This window comes from Pogona vitticeps, chromosome 3 (assembly GCF_051106095.1).
Source record: "Pogona vitticeps strain Pit_001003342236 chromosome 3, PviZW2.1, whole genome shotgun sequence".
Taxonomy (NCBI): domain Eukaryota; kingdom Metazoa; phylum Chordata; class Lepidosauria; order Squamata; family Agamidae; genus Pogona; species Pogona vitticeps.
The window spans coordinates 242,475,808-242,495,134 of record NC_135785.1 but is presented as its reverse complement, the minus strand read 5'-3'; the positions used below and the strand labels follow the sequence as shown (position 1 = coordinate 242,495,134).

At 41.9% G+C, this 19,327-nt stretch overlaps 1 protein-coding gene across 2 annotated transcripts in view; it reads left to right on the top strand.

The window, feature by feature from the left end:
• Positions 1 to 18,722: 18,722 nt before the first annotated feature.
• The window catches only part of SGCG (sarcoglycan gamma), a 31,176-nt gene continuing 30,571 nt past the window's right edge, over positions 18,723 to 19,327 (top strand). Inside the window, exon 1 of one of the 2 annotated variants that reach the window (XM_072993706.2) lies at positions 18,723 to 18,858. The gene's annotated coding sequence lies outside the window, so the exon portion shown is untranslated. The remainder of the gene's footprint in view (positions 18,859 to 19,327) is intronic. The other variant, XM_078390033.1, reaches the window with a different exon arrangement.

Below are 19,327 nucleotides of genomic sequence, written 5' to 3'. Positions count from 1 at the left end.
GACTTTACTTTCTTGGGCTCCATGATCACTGTAGATGGAGACAGCAGTTACAAAATTAAAAGACGCCTGCTTCTTGGGAGGAAAGCGATGACAAACCTAGACAGCATCTTAAAAAGCAGAGACATCACCTTGCCGACAAAAATCTGCATAGTCAAAGCTATGGTTTTTCCAGAAATGATGTATAGAAAGTGAGAGCTGGCCCATAAAGAAGGCTGACCACCAAAGAATTGATGCTTTTGCATTGTGGTGCTGGAGGAGACTCTTGAGAGTCCCCTGGACTGTAAAGAGAACAAACCTATCCATTCTGAAGGAAAGCAATCCTGAGTGTTCAGTGGAAGGACAGATCCTAAAGCTGAAGCTCCAATACTTTGGCCATCTCATGAGAAGAGAAGACTCCCTGGAAAAGACCCTGATGTTGGGAAAGTGTGAGGGCAAGAGGAGAAGAGGACAACAGAGGACAAGATGGTTGGACAGTGTCATCGAAGTGACCAGCATGAATCTGACCAAAGTCTGGGAGGCAGTAGAAGACAGGAGGGCCTGGCGTGCTCTGGTCCATGGGGTCACGAAGAGTCGGACACGACTTAATGACTAAACAACAATTATTTGTATGGTTTCTGTTGAAATATTTATGGCTATCTGGTAATCCTCTTTACACATGGGAGTAGGATGTCAGTTTTCACATGTCATTGTGGACTCTATCATTTGCTACCATTCCAAAATCCACGATGTATTTTCCTAATATTGTAAATGCAGCAATATGGGCTTTGCAGCTATGAAAGGAGAAACGCATTCTCTTTCTCTCTTAAGCAAGGGCGGGGGAGAAGGATTAATGCAAAGATGTGGCTTATGTTCTGCATTTGTACAATACTTTTCTGATTTCATTGCTCCAAGACGGAACTTTATGACTTAAGCTAGGTTTGCTAAAAAATGTTGGGGCTTCACCACTGCAGGCAAAATGGGATTTACAGTATACACAAATTCTCAGACAGTTCCTTTAAACCTACGGAAACTCCCATTATGAGAGTTTTACGGACAACCTTGCCAGAGTTTTCCTGCTGAATTGGCTGGATCTAAAAGCATGTCTGGGGCTCAACATGATTTTCCTACTGTCTCTTGCATGAAAAGCCATCTTATTTCCCCCATGAGTATTACCTATAAAGCAATTGTAATTGGATGTGTAGAAATCCCTCCCACTTCCACTTAATGGTTTTAATCAAGATCTAGAGTTGAATGAGATCACCTTTGGCAGAAACCTATTCAGGTGCAGACTTCTATTGTTCCTTCAAACTATGTAACAGGAGTTCTCCTGTAGGCTAAGCTCAAATAACTCTGGCTTTTCTTTCCAGCTCTTTAAAGAGCAATCTATACACCTTTCTAGCCACAATACTGGGCTGAGTGTATACAAAGAAGCAAAGTGAGAATTAGTCTGGCCTTGTCCTTCAACTAATGGAAATTGTAGGACTCATTATGTCAGTGAGATGCATGAAAGGAGCCAATCTTACCTAAAAGTAACTGATGAAGACAGAGTAGACAGTGCACAGCAATGTGGTTAATAGGTTGGGTACCCCATACTTTCTTTTAATACAGTGTTCATGACCTCTAGTGGTTTATAGGAACTGCATATACAAGAAAAGTCAGGGACATTTTTGTATTAGCTATTTTATACTCTTAGACTTCGTTTTTGTGTGTTTTTCTACTAGGTTAATATTGTAGTTCTGTTTATCTTACAACACTGGAAGCCATCCAGAGTAGTGGCCTGGCCACTAAATAGGCAGGATAAAAAATAATAATAATAAAATAAATTAAATAAAACATTACTCAGCCTCCTCCTTGGAGGGTTAGAGAAAGTTGCCTGGAAGGACTATACACTCCCAGAATCCTTCTGCAGCACAGCGGCCATGTTGTCTGTGGATTTTGTAAGCTGTAGTCCAAAAAAAAAAGTGACATTTTCAAGCTCTTTTTCTCTGAACAAAATAGCAATCTATGGAAAATAGCCTGCAGACATGACACATGTTCTCTCATTTTAAAAATGTGGAGCTCACCCATGTTGAGGGCAGAATATTAGCCCCATCCCCTCTATTGTCATTTCCAGCATATGAAAGGAACAATTTGAAGAGAGGGAGAGTACTGTGGCCAGGTAGCCTCTCAACAAAGTAAGTCAGGGCCCAAAATAAGTCAGGGGTGCTTACACAGTGTTTAGCAGGGGAATTTTGGGGAGAGGATCAGACTTCCTTTCTTCTTCTCTCTTTTTTTTAATTGACTGGCCTAATTGTTCAATATGGACAGTGATGGAGTCGCTCCAGTCACCTGCAACAGCTGTGGGATGTTTATATTCTTACCAAAGGATGTGCCTGGCTACACATGCACCAAGTGCAGGTTGGTGGCCCACTTGGAAGATAAGGTCCGGCAGTTGGAGGTCCATGTTTCTTATCTTCAGATTACTAGGGAGCACGAGGATAGGGCAGTGAAGACCATCTTCAATACACAACACATGGAAAACATCATTGAGGATGAAAGGCAGTTCACAAATACAGGAGGCAGACACATGGAGGAATGTCACACACAGAAGCAGAAGGCCCAGGAACCTTACAAAGAGTTTGGAGCTACAGAATGGATTCCATCCTCTCTCCCTTATTAATCAAGAAATGGAACAGCAGCAATGAAACCTGGTGGGATGAAACTCATGACTGGAATGTAGTTATTGAGGGGGTATAAACTATTTTGGAAAAATAGACCTAGCAAGAAAGGAGGAGGAGCTTTATATATCAAGGATGTTTATACTTGTGAAGAGATCCAGGACTTAAATCCAGGAAGCCAGGTTGAGAGCATCTGGGTAAGAATTAGGGGGAGAGAAACAAGAGGGATGTCATTGTGGGGATATACTACAGATCCCAAAGCTAGCCCGAGGAGTTGGATGATGCCTTCCTGGAGCAGATGGCCACATATTCAAAAGGGAGAAATGCAGTAGTAATGGGAGATTTCAACTATCCCGATATATGTTGGCAGTCAAACTCTGCCAAGAACATAAAGTCCTGCAAATTCCTCATTTGTCTTGCAGGCAGTTTCATGGTCCAGAAGGTGGAAGAGGCAACAAGAGGATCAACTATTTTAGATCTGGTCTTAACCAACAGGGATGACCTTGTTAATGGGGTCAAAGTGGTGGGATCCTTAGGTGGAAGTGACCACACTTTCTTGGAATTTGTTATACAGTGGGAAGGGGAAGGCAAGTACAGCCAGACTTTAAGAAGGCCAATTTCAGTAAACATAGGGAATTACTGGCTGTAATTCCAAGGACAAAGATACTGAAAGAGAAGGGAGTTCAGGATGGATGGGAATTTCTTAAAAGGGAGATACTAAAGGCACAATCTAAAACTGTTCCAATAAGAAGGAAAAATGGGAGATGTCTAAAGAAACCAGAATTGTTGACTAAAGAACTTTCAACTGAACTAAGTGTTAAAAAACACATGTACAAGAAATGGAAAAGTGGGGAAAACACCAGAGAGGAATACAAGCAAATAGCCAGTATATGCAGGGGGAAGGTAAGAAAAGGAAAAGTGCAGAATGAACTCAGGCTTGCCAGACAAATTAAAAACAATAAAAAAAGAAAACAATAAAAAGGGCTTTTTAGTTATGCCTGCAGCAAAAGGGGGGGAAAAGGAAATGATAGGGTTGCTGCATGGAGAAGATGGCCGGCTACTAACAGAGGACAGGGAAAAGGCTGAACATCTCAACACCTTCTTCGCCTCAGTTTTCTCCAAAAAGGAAAATACTGCTCAACCTGAGAGGTGAAGAGCAGGTGATGTAATGGGGAAAATGCAGCACAGGATAGGTACAGAAGTAGTACAGGAATACCTGGCTACTCTAAATGAATTCAAGTCTCCAGGGCCAGATGAATTGTATCCAAGGATATTAAAAGAACTTGCAGAAGTAATTTCAGACCCATTGGCAATAATATTTGAGAATTCTTGGAGAACAGGAGAAGTCCCCACAGACTGGAGGAGGGCAAATGTCCCTATCTTCAAAAGGGGGGGGGGAGAATAATTATCACCCAGTCAGCCAGACATTCATTCCTGGAAAAATTCTAGAACAGATAATTAAACAGACAGTTTGATATTACTTAGAAAGCAATGCTGTCATCACTAAAAGTCAACATGGGCTTCTCAAAAACAAGTCCTGCCAGACTAATTTGAATTCTTTTTTTGATAGATGAAGGGCTGTGGATATTCATTAGGCATCCTTTAGTCACGAGAGACTATGGTAATGTGCCCTGTATGGAGGACTTGGAACAGCATCTAGTGTGGCTGAGAAGGCCAATTTGAGAGTGACAGTCCCTTCCACACTCAAGACAAATACAATCTGTCCCCTGTCCAGCTCTGATTTTGCTGCTTTCGGGACAGCCTCTTTGCCTCAGACTGCTCAACAAGTGTCTCTTCAAAATGGGAGAGGCCATGCTGCACCACCTGCCTCTAGGCTGAATGCTCAGATGTCACAGTTTCCCATATGCTGAGGTCCATTCCTAAGGCCTTGAGATCCTGCTTGCATATCTCCTTGTATCGCAGCTGTGGTCTCCCTCATAGCAAAACAATGGTCTGAAAGGGGTTTTTTCGCTTTGCGATGATCGGTTCCCTGCTTCAGGAACCGATTCTTCACAAAACGACGATTTTCCTCCAGCTGATTGGTGGTTTCAAAATGGCCACCAGGTAAATAAAATGGCTCCCCGCTGTGTTTTTGGACAGATTTCTCACAAGACAGCCACCGAAAATGGCCGCCTTCTGGAGAATCTTCGCTGGATGGTGAGTTTCCAGCCCACTGGAACACACTGAAGGAGTTTCAATGCGTTTCAATTGGCTTTTTATTTTCGCATTACGACGTTTGCGTTCTACGCCGATTTCGCTGGAATGAATTAACATCGTAATGCGAGGCACCACTGTACAGTAAAAGAGATTCCACCTGACTCTCAGCAAGAACTTCCTGACCGTCAGAGCTGGTCGGCAGTGGAATAGGCTGCCTCGGAATATGGTGGGGTCTCCTTCTTTGGAGGTTTTTAAGCATTGGCTGGATGGCCATCTGTGGGGAGTGCTTTGATGGAGTTCCTGCAAGGCAGGGGGTTGGACTCAATAGCCCCTGTGGTCTCTTTCAACTCTGTGATTCTACGATTTTGAAGTGTTGTGGCTTGTGTGGAGAGACAACATGGATAAAGCAGCCTCCTTTTCTTTAGACTATTACTTTCTTCCCTGTTTTCTTTTCACCAGCTTGGCTAATATCACTGTATTCAGAATAAGCCTTTTCATCATTATTGATAGTTTGAAATATTTGAAACTGTGATTTCAGTTTACTGCAACTTGTTTATACATGACAATTATCAATTCACAAGTGACAATGAAATGAAACTAGCTTATTAGTTCCCTGGCATATCTACATTCTATTGTTTTAAGTTCTAGTTTAATGGTCCATAGAATGCTGAAAATCCTTTTCACTTACATTTGGTAGTTTACATCTGGAGTGAAATCAAATTGCATGGTTGTGGGGAGGTGGGCACACACATGTGGGATGAGTGTGTTACTTACAAGAAAGACATCACCACTATTTGCAGCTGCTAGCAGTTACTTGTTGTTATACAAACAAATGTGTATATGTTGCAATTTCCCTGCCACAAAGAGACATCTGGTTAGCTATCCTCTACTGCTTCTGACCTTGAGTGGTTACTTTTCTTGACTCTGCATCATTATTCTCTGTTATTGCTGAGGCTCACGCATGTCACTTTATCACTTGTTTTTCTTGGCAAGGTAATCCATAATTACAGAAATGACAGCATGTGCTAATTTAAGTTGTATCTACATCCTGTTGTAAGTACTTACCAATGTGGAAACACAAAGGTGAACCAGAAAGGCTTATTTCACCAGTCAACAAATGGTCAGCTTGGAGCATATTATCATACCACTCCAATATTGCAACACATTACAGCTTGTAATGTAGGCAGATAAAGCAGCATAGGACCTTATAAGCATAGTGCCTGACAAAAATCAACAATTAAAGAGTCAATACTGTATAACTGTAAAGAGTTTGAAAAAGTTACTTTTCAAACTATGACTCCCAAAAGCCCCCATGCAACTGAGAAATTCTGCGAGTTGTAGTACATGATGTATTGCCAGCATAGTACCATCTTATGCCATTCATCCTATTTCTATTCTGTTGGTGATTTTTAAATTTTGTTTGCTTCGGAGCATAGAATAATGGAGCTGGAAGGAGCCTATTAGGCCATTAAGCCCAATGCTAAATAGATGGGAACTAGCACCTCATAGAATTTGGAGACTACACTTCTGGTACTGCAGCCTACAATATCATTGGCCTTTTTTTCAGCCACATTGCTCATATTCAGCTTGTGGTCTACAGTAATTCCAAGAGGCTTCTTGCATGTAGTATTACTGAGCCGAGTATCCCCCATCTCATAACTGCATTCAGTTTCTTTTTCCTAGGTGTAGAACTTTGCACTTATCCTTGCTAAATTTCATTCTGTCATTTTCAATCCAGTGCTTGAGTCTATCAATATTTTCCCACCTTTGGCGGATTGCCCGGCTGCGACCTTACCTAGACACGGGGGCGCTCACTACCTTAGTACTTGCACTTGTAATTTCTAGATTAGACTACTGTAACACGCTCTACGTGGGGCTTCCTTTGAAGCTGATGCGGAAACTTCAAGTGGTGCAGAATGCGGCGGCCAGACTCCTTACTGGAGTGAGAAAATACCAACATATCTCTCCTACTCTGGCCATGCTGCACTGGCTGCCCATCCGTTTCCGCATTAACTTCAAAGTGTTAATGCTTACATTAGGACCTCGATACTTGGCGGAACGCTTACTCCCAACTAGTTCTACCCGTGTCACCTGTGTGAGCCAGGAGGTGAGGCTGAGGAGCCTGACACCGAGGGAGGCCTAGAAGGAAAGAACTAGAAACCGGGCCTTCTCGGCGGTGGCTCCTCGTCTCTGGAATAACCTACTTCCGGAGATTCGCGCTGCACCCTCGCTGGGTACTTTTAAGAACCAACTAAAAACATGGATGTATAGGCAGGCCTTCCCTTCCAGTTAATTCCTGTCCTCTTTCCCTTTTTTCCTCTTTATTTGATTTATTTTTATTTTTCCCATCTTATAGAATCATTTAATTAATTAATTGTTATAAATTTTTTAAGAACTTGTTATCCTTATGTTGTAAGCCACCTAGTGTGGTTGAAATGACTAGATAGGCGGGGTATAAATAAATAAATAAATAAATAAATAAATAAATAGATAGATAGATAGATAGATAGATAGATAGATAGATAGATAGATAGATAGATAGATAGATAGATAGATAGATAGATAGATAGATAGATAGATAGATAGATAGATAGATAGATAGATAAATAAATAAAATTTTGTTTCTCTTCTCTATTTAATATATTTCATGTTATTATTATATTGTAATAAGAATAATTGTGTGCTGTCAAGTCCATTTAAATTTATGGTGATTCTTTCCAGGATTTTCTAGGCATAAAATGCACAGAAGTGGCCTACCATTTCCTTTTGGGAGGAGGCATCCTGGGACTGTGTGCCTTGCCCATGGCCATGCGGACCGGCTCTTCTCCCAGGAGGAACAGTGCAAGATCAGATTCCCACCACTGAGCTATTGAGCCAGTAGCATATGATGTAAGGATCTAAAAATCCCAGACTATTAATTTCAACGCATTTGTCTGAATCCCACCTACGTTTTCATCCCTCATTCATTTTCAATCAGATTGTGAAACTTTCTTTTCTTTCCACACTGAAATTCATTAGGCATGTGCACTGCGTTCAGAAAAATGAGTAAGTACAACCTAAATTAAGGGTTTGCATGTATTTCTGGAGTGATAGTGGTGCAGATGAAAGAGCAACTGTCATCCACAGGGTACAGCAACACTTCTTCAGATCTTTCATGTTAAATAGAGCATTCACACATCACAATTAGAAATGTGTGTGTGTGGGGGGGGAACTATAGAAGATGAAGGACAGAACACTCTTCCTCATGGATGTCTTAGGAAACCTACTCAGAATTAGAAATAAAACAGATCGGCCAGCTCAGTCTATGATTTGGTCTTCCTGTTTGCATTTCTTCATTTGCAGGAAAAGGCTGTTCATGGAGAACTGAAAATGCACAAGGAGCATTGCAGATCTGGGCAAGGATAGCATTGGACTGTCACCAGAAGGTTACAGAGCGCATCAGCCCTGATTTGTGTGCCTTTTATACAGGGACAGAGTGAGCGCCAGAGGGCCTCTGCACATCCCTAAAAATCCATACATAGGTATTTGGATGTATTTCATCATCATCATCATCATCATCATCAACATCATCTCAGAACTGAATACCTGGGAGCCTGTGGATCATCAAGTACAGCTGTGCCTGTCAAGGAGGCACAGCTGGGAATCGAACTCCCAACCTCTGGCTCTACACGGAGCTATCCAGCACTTACATATGTGCTTACCTAACTGACACAAGCATTTTAAAATGCACACATCATGTTATATGTACTTTCTATGAAAAATCTCACAGGCCACACAAATATGAAAATTCTTCAGGTGACATGTATGACTTCTTGCAGTGAGTCTCTCAGTGAGTCTCAAGACATGGTGGTTGCATGCCTCATCAAAATTCAATTAACTCTCTCTCTGTATTAGTTCTCCTATTAATACCTCAGAATGATTTCCCATAAAAACACAGATAAACAGGAATGGGAATCTCGCAGCTTTTTACTCTTAGAAACAGAGAGGAAAAATCCTTTTTCCTCCTCAATTAAACAATTAAACACAACAGTTGCCATGACCTGCTGACATCATGTAACTGAACAAAAGTACAGTTCGAGTTTTCATCCCACAGCTCAGTGGTGACTGAGGTCCACTTAACCATCTATCAGGAAAAAAACTGGAATGTTCCACAAGTCAACCCCCCACATTGTGCTAGCAGAGACAAAAGGAAAGCTGGGTCACTGACTCCTTTCAGAGAAACACAAGCATTCTCCCACATAAAAAGGGACCCGGCAGACATCATTAGACACGTCAGCTCTGTATAATGGGGCAAATTTTCAGCAAGGGCTTGAAAGATAAATGACACTTTTGATGTCCTTGTTTGTGCTCTAGAAATAGGAGTTCATTTTAAACCCTCACAAGAGCCTGAAGCACAACCCTATGGATTACCTGTCCAGCAACTAAAGTGCTCTAACCATTTATCTGAGCTCTGAAAGGGTAGCTGGCTTTTCTTTATGAGTGTCTCTCCTCAGCTCCTTTAACTCTAATGACAAATAATTCCACACATTTGGTAAAACAAGGCAGTATTTTTTTAAAAAAGAATGACACTTCCGTTTCTAAACAAACAGGTTACTGCTTCATGCAGGGGGTGGTAAACCACTTCTGAGTGCTGTATACAAATCATGGAAAGAGTAAGTATTTACATGACAGTAAGGAACTATTATTGTTGTTGAAAAGAGTAAGCTTTTCTAGGCTCTGCTCATCCTTGCCTTTTGCCCCATGTAGGCCTCCTCATCACTTCCCACGGCAGAGGCCCCTTCCTTGTAATTCTAGTCCTCCTTTCGCTAGTCATGCATTACATATAAACGTGCATAGAAAAATAGATTATAAAATGTTTGTATAAAGAGTTTACTGTAGTTTTGGTGAAACTGCTCAAAGTAATGTCTAAAAGGAGGATGTTAAATTATGTTTCAAAGAATCACAGAGGCAGTAGAAAACCTCTTCACCTCAAAAGGCTCTAATGGGATAAAATCCGCTCCCAAAGAACTGAGCTGAACTTGTTTCATCCTCCTATCTTGCCCTCGACAATTGCAGAAGAGCACATCACCACATCGTATCCATAAATTGTGACTTACATTTGTTCCAACTACTGTACATTTAAAGTAGCTAGAATGCCTGCAGTTGATGCCCCTCACTTCCTGGAAAAAAAGCCATGAGACAAAAAGATGATGGAAGTGGTAGGGGTGATTAAAAAAGTGGTTTTGTCCTGGAAGATTGATGGGAACTTTTTCAATTTCTTTAACTAAAAAAGGCACTTTGATCTGGAAACAGGAATATGGCATTCAGCACAATTCAGAAGCAATGCATTACTTGTAAAATGCTCATCAAGTAATGTGTTGTGTTTCTGTTACATTAATGAGGTGGAACAGAATTATTTTCAGGTCTCTAATGACCATGGCTATAATTCATTGCTTTTTCAATGTAGCAAGAATCTCAGCCTGTTTTCATTACTTCTCTGAGCGACTGAGGGAGGACTAGGATTCTACAAACATACATTTTATTATTATTCAAAAATGCTAGACACAGTCAATAAAAATTATAAAAGCATTGAGTGATATTATAGTACAGAACAGATACAAGTTTCAACCAAAACCCTAAGTATCTATTAAATATTGGCACAGTATTATGCTGTTCCTAATATTGCCATTTTTTGTAACTCTGATGGTATTATTTCTGAGATCTGCAACTACTTATAAGATTGTGAAATTTCTTGATACTGTTCCCAAAGCCCCAATAACTATGGAGACCACTGAAGTATGTTTCTTCCAGAGGCAAGATGTTTTGATTGCTAGGTCTCTGTACAGTGGTGCCTCGACTTACCACCATAATCCATTCCAGAAGATGGACGTAACTGAAAATGGTTGTAAGTCTAAATACCATTTCCCATAGGAATATATGGGAACACGATTAATCCGTTCCAGCTTTATTTATTTATTTATTTATTTATTCATTTATTCATTTCATTTCATTTATTTCATTTATACCCCGCCTATCTAGTCAATTGTGACCACTCTAAAAATACAAAAAATTAAAAATTAAAATAAAACACTGGAAAGCCCATAGGAACGTGCTGGGGCTGCAAAAAAACAAACAATCAAAAAACAAAAAAAACCAAACCAAAAAACACCAACAACCCAAAAATAAACACTGGAGCAAGTCCCATGCTGGGACTGAAAAAAAAAATCACAGAAACATAACTCCCCCCAGCCCAAACTCACCCAGAACAGTGCTTATAAAGGAAAAAAACAGCATCTTATCTTACCAGGCAGTCCAAAGCCTCCTCCAGTGGCACTCATTCCCGCCTGCCGCCAAGGACAAGTTATATTTTTGCATAATGACCAGTGCACTAACTTTGCCACTCTATCATGTCTAACTCTGTAATCTGTTTGTGCAATCTTTGGACTTTTGCAGATGAAGTGTGACACAGTTTCATCTTTTTCTTAGCAGGGTCAACATTTGCTGTTAGCACTAATTCCTTGGATGTTAGCTTTCATCACGTTGATTTGGAGTGCTTGTTCTTGTGCAACAAAAATCAAGCCTTTGGTTTCTTCCTTAAGGGTCACCAGTTTTAGCCATGCCCATGTTGAATTATGATCATGCTTTCCATCAATATTTCTCAAGTGTTGTCTGTGTTGTGGTTTATTTTTCCAACTGCTGAATTTCTTTCAAATCGTTGTTTCTTATATTGAGCCTATGTTACTGTTGTTTTCAAAATATTCTCCGTTTTCACTGCTTTCAATAATTTTCCTCTGCTTCTACTGATATAATCATTTAGGATTCTTTTTTCATCCTCTACTAGCTGTTATATTTGCAGTAATCCGTGTCCTCCAGTTTTTCGTAGTAAATACGATTTGTCCATATCACTTTTTGAATGTAGTGTGTGGTGCATGTTAATTAGTTTCAATGTTTTTCAATCCAATTCTTCTAATTCATTTTGAGTCCAATCTATTATTCCAGCTGGGTATCTAATTACTGGAATGACCCATGTGTTTATGGCTTTGATTGTATTTTCACCATTTAATTTTGATTTTAAGATTTCCTGCAATCTTTTGATATATTCTCTTTCTGTCAGTTCCTTAACTTTTGTGTGCACAATGTTATCTGCTTCTAGTATTCCAATGTATTTATAATGTTCATCACTTCATAGTGATTTTATGATATTGCCATTTTTACCTCTATTCCATCTAGTTTTTAGATCTTGCCACGGTGTATAGACAGAGCTGCACATTTGTCAATTCCAAATTTCATTTGGATATCTTCACTAAATAATTGCACTGTGTTTAGCAGTGATTCTATCTCTGTGGAACTTTTGCATATAGTTTTAGGTCATCCATGTATAAGAGATATTGATTTTTCCAGGTTGTTCTGTAATATGGTAGCCCAATCTAGTTTTATTGAAAATTATTGACATGGGGCTTAGTGAGATGTTAAACAACAGTGGTGACAAAGAACCCCACTGAAATATTCCTCTTTTTATGTTAACTCCCCCAATTTCTTCACCATGGGCCATTAAGATGGTTTTCCATTTTTCTAATATTTTTCTTGAGGAACTTCTGAATGTTTTTACTAGTCCCAAACATTTTAAGGCAGGTGTTAATCCAGCTGTGTGGCAATGGGTCAAATGCCTTTTTGTAGTCTACCCAGGCCATGTTCAGGTTTGTTTTTCATCTTTTTGCATTCTTCAGTACAATTTTATCAACAAGCAGCTGATCTTTTGTGCCTCTTGACTTTTTGAAGTTCCCTTTCTGTTCAGTTGGGTATCGGGAGTTTTCAGTTACATATTTCAATTTTGATCTTGCAAGTAAATAAATAAATAAGTACTCCTGTGAGGAGCTTGAACATTGTTTGAAGGCATGTAATTGGTTGATATTTATTGAGTTCATTTCTCTTTTGATGATCTTTTATTATCAGAAATGTGTGGCTTGTTGTCATCCATTGCATAGTCTGGCTTTTACTTTTTCATTTTTAAGTTTTTAATCTTTCAAGTGTTTTAAGTTGTTGTTGTTGTTGTTGTTGTTGTTGTTGTTGTTGTTGTTGTTGTTCCAGGCACAGTGAAAAGTATAAAAACATTGACTGGTATTCTATAACAGAGACAACCTCTCACCAAAAACCTAAGTATCTGTTAAATAGTATGATTATAATTATGATTTCGCGAAGGCTTTCACGGCTGGGATCTAATGGTTGTTGTGGGTTTTTCGTGCTCTTTGGCCATGTTCTGAAGGTTGTTCTTCCTAATGTTTCACCAGTCTCTGTGGCCGGCATCTTCAGAGGACAGCACTCTGTGCTCTGGTGCAATTGGCTTGGGAGTGGAGTATTTATGGCTGTGAGATAGACTTTTGTCTTTTTCTGTAGATGGGTGATTAGTGTGTCTTGTTGTGGGTGTGTTGTTTTGCTAAAGAGAAGAGATTATCTGTTGGTTGATGTGTGTCATTAGCTGGTCTTTTGTGTGTAGTGATCCCCTGTCCTTGTGGCTGGGTAGAGTTCGTTGACTTTTTGCACGCTGTATTTTTGAGAGCTGGGAGCCAAGTTTTATTGAGCTTCACTCTTTCCTCTTATTTGTTGAAGTTCTGCTGGTGCTTGTGGATTTCAATGGCTTCCCTGTGCAGTCTGACGTAATGATTGCTGGTGTTGTCCAGTATTTCAGTATTTTGAAATAGAATTTCTACATCAAAGCTGATCAGTCTGTCCCCAGGGTTGAGTTTTAGGGTGCTGATCTTGCTTATGAAATGTCCTGAGTCTTTGATGTAGGATGAGGTTTGTCCAATGTGGGTCTGTGGGAGGGTCACTAGGTGTTTGGCTGACACCTTTGCAATTTGGAGTCACAGTGAAGAAAAATTCTTCATAAGGAACATTCACATAGCATGACAAGAGTTATTATTATTCATTACCATTTTTTATTATTTATTGATCATCCCTCTGTCCAGAAATGTCTCCAAAGGGATGCACAATAACAAAAAGACAAAATAAAACAAAATGATAAAACAGATAGGAGGCTGCAGGATGGGAGAGGGTAGCAGAATTAAAGACTTCCTCCTACTGCCCTGAGTGGCTTCCCAATGATGAAAGTGATTGCATATGAGCCTCGGGATCTTTGGGGATGAAATAAACAATGTTTGATTTCTGAAAAACCTCTACAGTAGATGGCATCATAACCTTATGCAGCATAACTTACACAACAGGATGCTGGCCAACATGGGACCTAATGAAACAAACGAACAAAAATATCAATCCTGATCCCACAGAATGATGAGAGTTGTAGTACAATAACATCTGCAGGAACAAAGGGGAACAATTTGATTTAATGCGATCTTCTAGCTCTTTCTTCAAAACATTTATCTTTTAAATGTGTGGGCAAAATGAGGGCATGCTGGCCCAAAGATATGTTTGTGGCTCCACAGGCAGAAAAAAAGGATGAGAAAAAAATTGAAATGTAATTTTTTAATCCTGGAAGCCTTTAGGAACAGAGGTTTTGCTACAGAATAGGTTGCAGATCTGAAAACCTTGATAACATTTTTACTGCATGAGATGTTCTTTAAAAGTGTATGTCAGACTGTACAGAATTCATTCTCAAGATGGTTGCTAGATATGCACACATTTGAGAAGCACAGTTCTTATATGTTTTTCTTTCCAGCTGAGTGTTATTAAATTGATGTGGGCCTCACTTAACGAAGCTCCTTAGGCCCTCAATGTCAACTAAAGCTACAAAGAATGTGTGCAGACAAAACATAGATTAGATCTTTAGATACAGTCCCTCCTTCATAGAAAAAGGACCTGTAGGATGTTGGTTGTAAATGTTGTAATAATGCAGTGCCTACTGCCTCCCACCATACGTCTGAAAGCTGCTTTCTCTCAGACAGACCACACGCATGGACACACACACTTGCACATACACATATGAGGCCTCTAGATGTTATGGGAGAAATATCCCCTTTAGTCCGGGCGACTTCTGTTAAAATCCTCTTTGAAGGTTTGAATAATGTATAATGGGCTGAGGAAAATGTTGTGTGGTCTCCCCCTCTACAAACTTTTAAACGGTGCTTTTGTTCATACAAAGAAGTGTACACAACATAGTCCCAGCTTAGAGGAACATTGTCCAGTGAGACATAAGCCACTTACCTTGTACACCACCTTGGGTGTTCTTGGAGAAATGGCTCTCAGATATATAGGGCAGATACAGAGAGAGAGAGAGAGAGAGAGAGAGAGAGAGAGAGAGAGAGAGAGCTGTCAACTTCAGTGCTTCCAAATTCCTTCATCATACTACTGCTTTTTCGATAACACTCCTGTCCAAGCTGGACCTGTGAAACAAGGACACAATGTGTTTAAATGAAATGTTTTACTTAGATGCATAAGAAAAGCCCTGATAGATCAGACAAAAGACTTATCTAGTTTATCATTCTGTTCCCAAAATGGCCATTTGAAGATGACTGGCAATCCTACATTTTGTTTCTTTTGATAATGACTGCATTTCCATACATAATATTAGGGAAGTGCCTTACTTCATTTTCATGAGTTGTTCTGGAAAACAGTCTCTTGATTAGAGAATACTGCCATCTGAAATATATTCAAAAGAGGATTTATTATTAGAATGGAAAGATTGTTGGTGTAAGTTGGCAGAGTTTTGTTTCAGTCCAGGCAGTCCAGCTGAATGACACAGACAAAGACAGCTTCTTCCAACACCAAGTGCATTTACAGTATAAACAGAAGTTTAGCAGTACAAACCGGCAGCATAGCATTAGAAGAGATCTGTACATCTCCACATAGTTATACACATGCACAACTAATCAGTGTGGGCACTGCATCATCCCAGACTTCATGATTCAGCATTTTTCACACCTGTCAAGTATGGCTGCTGATTATCATAGGCCTTGTTCTGCCTCAGTGTGGAAATTCACCTTGACAAAGATCCATTCTGTGTGAAATAGACAACCCAATTGGAAGATTACTAGCTCCTTTCTTTAGTCATATCAGAGTGCTGCACGATTTAAAATCATGGACATATGTGACATATAGGTAAAAATTAAAAACAAATTAAAATGTTAGAAATTATTGTCATTTGTGGTCCTAAAGGTTGTTCTTCCTAACATTTTGCCAGTCTCTGTGGCCAGCATATTGAGAACACCAGAGCACAGACAGAGTTCTGACTCCTGTCCTCTGAAGATGCTGGCCACAGAGACTGGTGAAATGTAGGAAAAACAACTTCAGAACATGGCCAAAGAGCCCAAAAAACCCACAACAACCATCAGTCCTCTCAGTACATACGTCTTTCCTCTTGCTATATCATTACCATCTTCTCTGTTTTCCTAACCAGCTCTATCTCTCTCAGTATATGTTCCCTCTCTCTCTCTCTGACTAACCAGCCCTATCTGACTTCTCTTTCTCCTCATGTAGCTGCTGATTCTGCCTCTCCAGCCCTCTCATAGATATGAATGGCATGAGTGACATGGGCAGTCACCACATTCCTCCCACCTAAGAAAAAGTTTGTTTCATGGTAGAAAACCATACAGTTTACCCTTATAAACAATGGAACATACAGGGAAAATTACATACAAAACTTGGTGTTATTGGGATAATGTAATGTTGTTTTGCTCCTCGTTGTTCATGAGAGGAAAGCACTTTAGCTTTTCCCCCACGAAACAACTTGTTAAGGGGGAGGTATTGTAACATACAGCCCTGCTCTCACCTGTCCGTCACAGCTAGGCAGTGGAACATCAGCCAATGTGGGGATGGAGGGTGGAGCAGAAGGGGGAGGAGCTGAAATATAAAAGATGTGTGTGAGGTGTGAGAAGATTAGATGGAGAGATTGATAGATTCAGAGTTAGTGATTAGCATGTTAGTAGGCCTGTGAGCCAAATGGTCAGTGAGGGAAAAGTCTATGTGTGCTATAGTGAATGAGAAACCGTGATTTACAACTTGATTAACTACCTGTGATTTACACATTTTCTTTTGTTAAATCAATAAACAAATTTTGTTTTGGAAGAAACACTTGTCCTTTTTGAATATTAAATACTGTATAAGTGGTGGCAGCAGTTGAAGAAGAGTAGTGAGCACTCCTGGAGGCCTGAGTTGGCAGAGGTTTCAGAGTGGCCCGCTACAGTGCCAAATTCAAGTTTGGCACTTTCCCCGCCTCCCCCTTCTAGTCCGTAGGCCATAGGCCGTGCCTCCGGATGCCTTCCAGGGCTTCTCCGCTGCCATGGGAGTCATCTCGGAGGTCTCACCACCACCAATAGTGCTTCAGAGGCACTATCGGCGGTGGCGGGGGGACCTCCAAGATGCCTCCCATGGCGGCGGAGAAGCCCTGGAAGGCATCTGGAGGTCCCCTGCCGCTGCTGCTAGGAGCCGAGTCGCACCGGGCGATGCTGGCCATGCTCAGACTCCTGGACTGTGCAGGAGTCCGAGCATGGCTGGGATTGCCCGGCACAGCTTGACTCCCAGCAGCAGCGGCAGTGGCAGGGCGGGGGACCTCCGGATGTCTTCCGGAGGTCCCCCCAGCTGCTGCTGCTGCTGCTGGGAGCCTTCGGAGCTCTCAAAGGGCTTTCTGCCCAACATCGGAGGAAGCCCTTTGAGACCTCCAAAGGCAAAAAGGCAGGGAGAAAGGGCTGGAAATTCAAATTTTTCATACTATGCATTATTCTAACAGCTAGGTAAAATGTATTCGCGAAGGCTTTCACGGCCGGGATCTAATGGTTGTTGTGGGTTTTTCAGGCTCTTTGGCCGTGTTCTGAAGGTTGTTCTTCCTGACGTTTTGCCAGTCGCTGTGGCCGTCATCTTCAAAGGACTGCACTTATATGCAGAATACATCATGTGAAAGGCAGGACTGGATGAATCTCAGCACAGAGTTCGGGCTCCTGTCCTCTGAAGATGCCGGCCACAGGGACTGGCAAAACTTTAGGAAGAACAACCTTCAGAACATGGCCAAAGAGCCCGAAAAACCCACAACTAGGTAAAACTTGAAATTTGTTTTCAGTGTGTTTAGAAACCCTGCGTAACATGAGGCCCTAAACATCTTATTCAATTTGTAAATAAATCCTGCACTATAGTCTTTACGGCATCTATTATTCATTTTTACTCTTTAAAAAAATGTATTTTAGGGATGGCGAGAGGCATTTGCGGGATTTTCTGTGGCATGTGGCAGAATAACACAGGGGAGTTTAGGCAACGGGGAGATAAGGAGACTTTGGCTGCTCTGCCTCAAGCAGGCTGAAGTCCCCTGGTTTCAATCCACCTTTATGAAAGGGTTTTCAATTTGTCAGGTTCTGTGAACCTTCGTTCCAGGGCACTGCAAAAGAGAGAAAAAGACCCATCTATCCCTGCCACCGAAGACCTAGTGGGGGATTTCGTACTGTTACAAACAGCCTTCCTGGCTGCGTGCTTGAGCGTGCATGAGCGCAGAAATGTGTGCGTTCCAGCTTCCGAGTATGTGTGCGCGTATGAGTGCGTGAGCGCGCGGGCGCGTGTAGTTCTTGGAGAGACAAAAGGCGCACTGTTCCCAAAAGCGAACAGCCGTCATTCCATTTTATCGGCCCGGACACCGAGCTCGGAGGGACAAAAAGACGGGGTCGTTGGCCCCGTCGTCGCCTGTTGCTGGCTCGGTGGGCAGAAGGGCCGAGAGGCGCCCGCACCTCCGCGCGTCCCTCAGAGGCGGCCGTAGCAGCAGCGGCGGCGGGACCAGGCAAACGCGGGGGCGGGGGGCGGCGCCGGTTCGGCCGTTTTGGCGGCAACGGGAAGTCGCCGCCTGCCGGAAGGGGAGCGCTGAGGGAGGGGGGGGGAAGAGAGCTGGCGTCCCTGAAGGCTGCGCGCCTGCCTCCAAGACAATGCGAGGAACCCTCTGCTCTTCGTTCAGCCCCCCCAAAGGGGGGGGGACCCGTAGGAGCAGCAGGTGAACCCGCAGGGGCACCCCGGGGTGGCCCTCCTGCCATTCACACTTGACTTTTCCGAGATTGCAACCCCGGCCCTTGCTAGGGAGAAAAGACCTGCTGAGTTTAGTGGACTTACTTCCGAAGGAAGGTGCTCAGGATTTCCGTGCGTTCGTGCATACATCCTGACGGTATGTTTAGTCGCCCCCTCCCCTTCCCTTCTCTGATCTTTCTCTGCTCTTCAAGAGGGACAGTCTAAAGATCCATAGCCATCAACTCATTTCCACCGCCTCATAAGTTTCCTGTATTGCATGCAACGATCGATCCCTCAGCATTCCCCAATTCGATGTACTGTATGTGATTTTTAATAATAAATGTATGCCATCAAGTCAATTCTGAGGTATGGCGACGACCCTTTTCGGGGTTTCTACATAAGGAGCAGTACTCAGAAGTGGTTGACCATTCCCATGTTCTGGCGGGTGCCCTGGGACGAGGCAGCTTGCCCAAGGCCACCCAAGGCTGGCTCCTCTGGGATGCACACTGGGGGGAACTGAACTCCCAGCCTCTGACTTCACAGCCAAATACTGTACCTAACTGGCAGAACATTCATTCAGTCAATTTCTTCTTGTTTGTATCCCATTCCTGTTTGTCAAACTCATC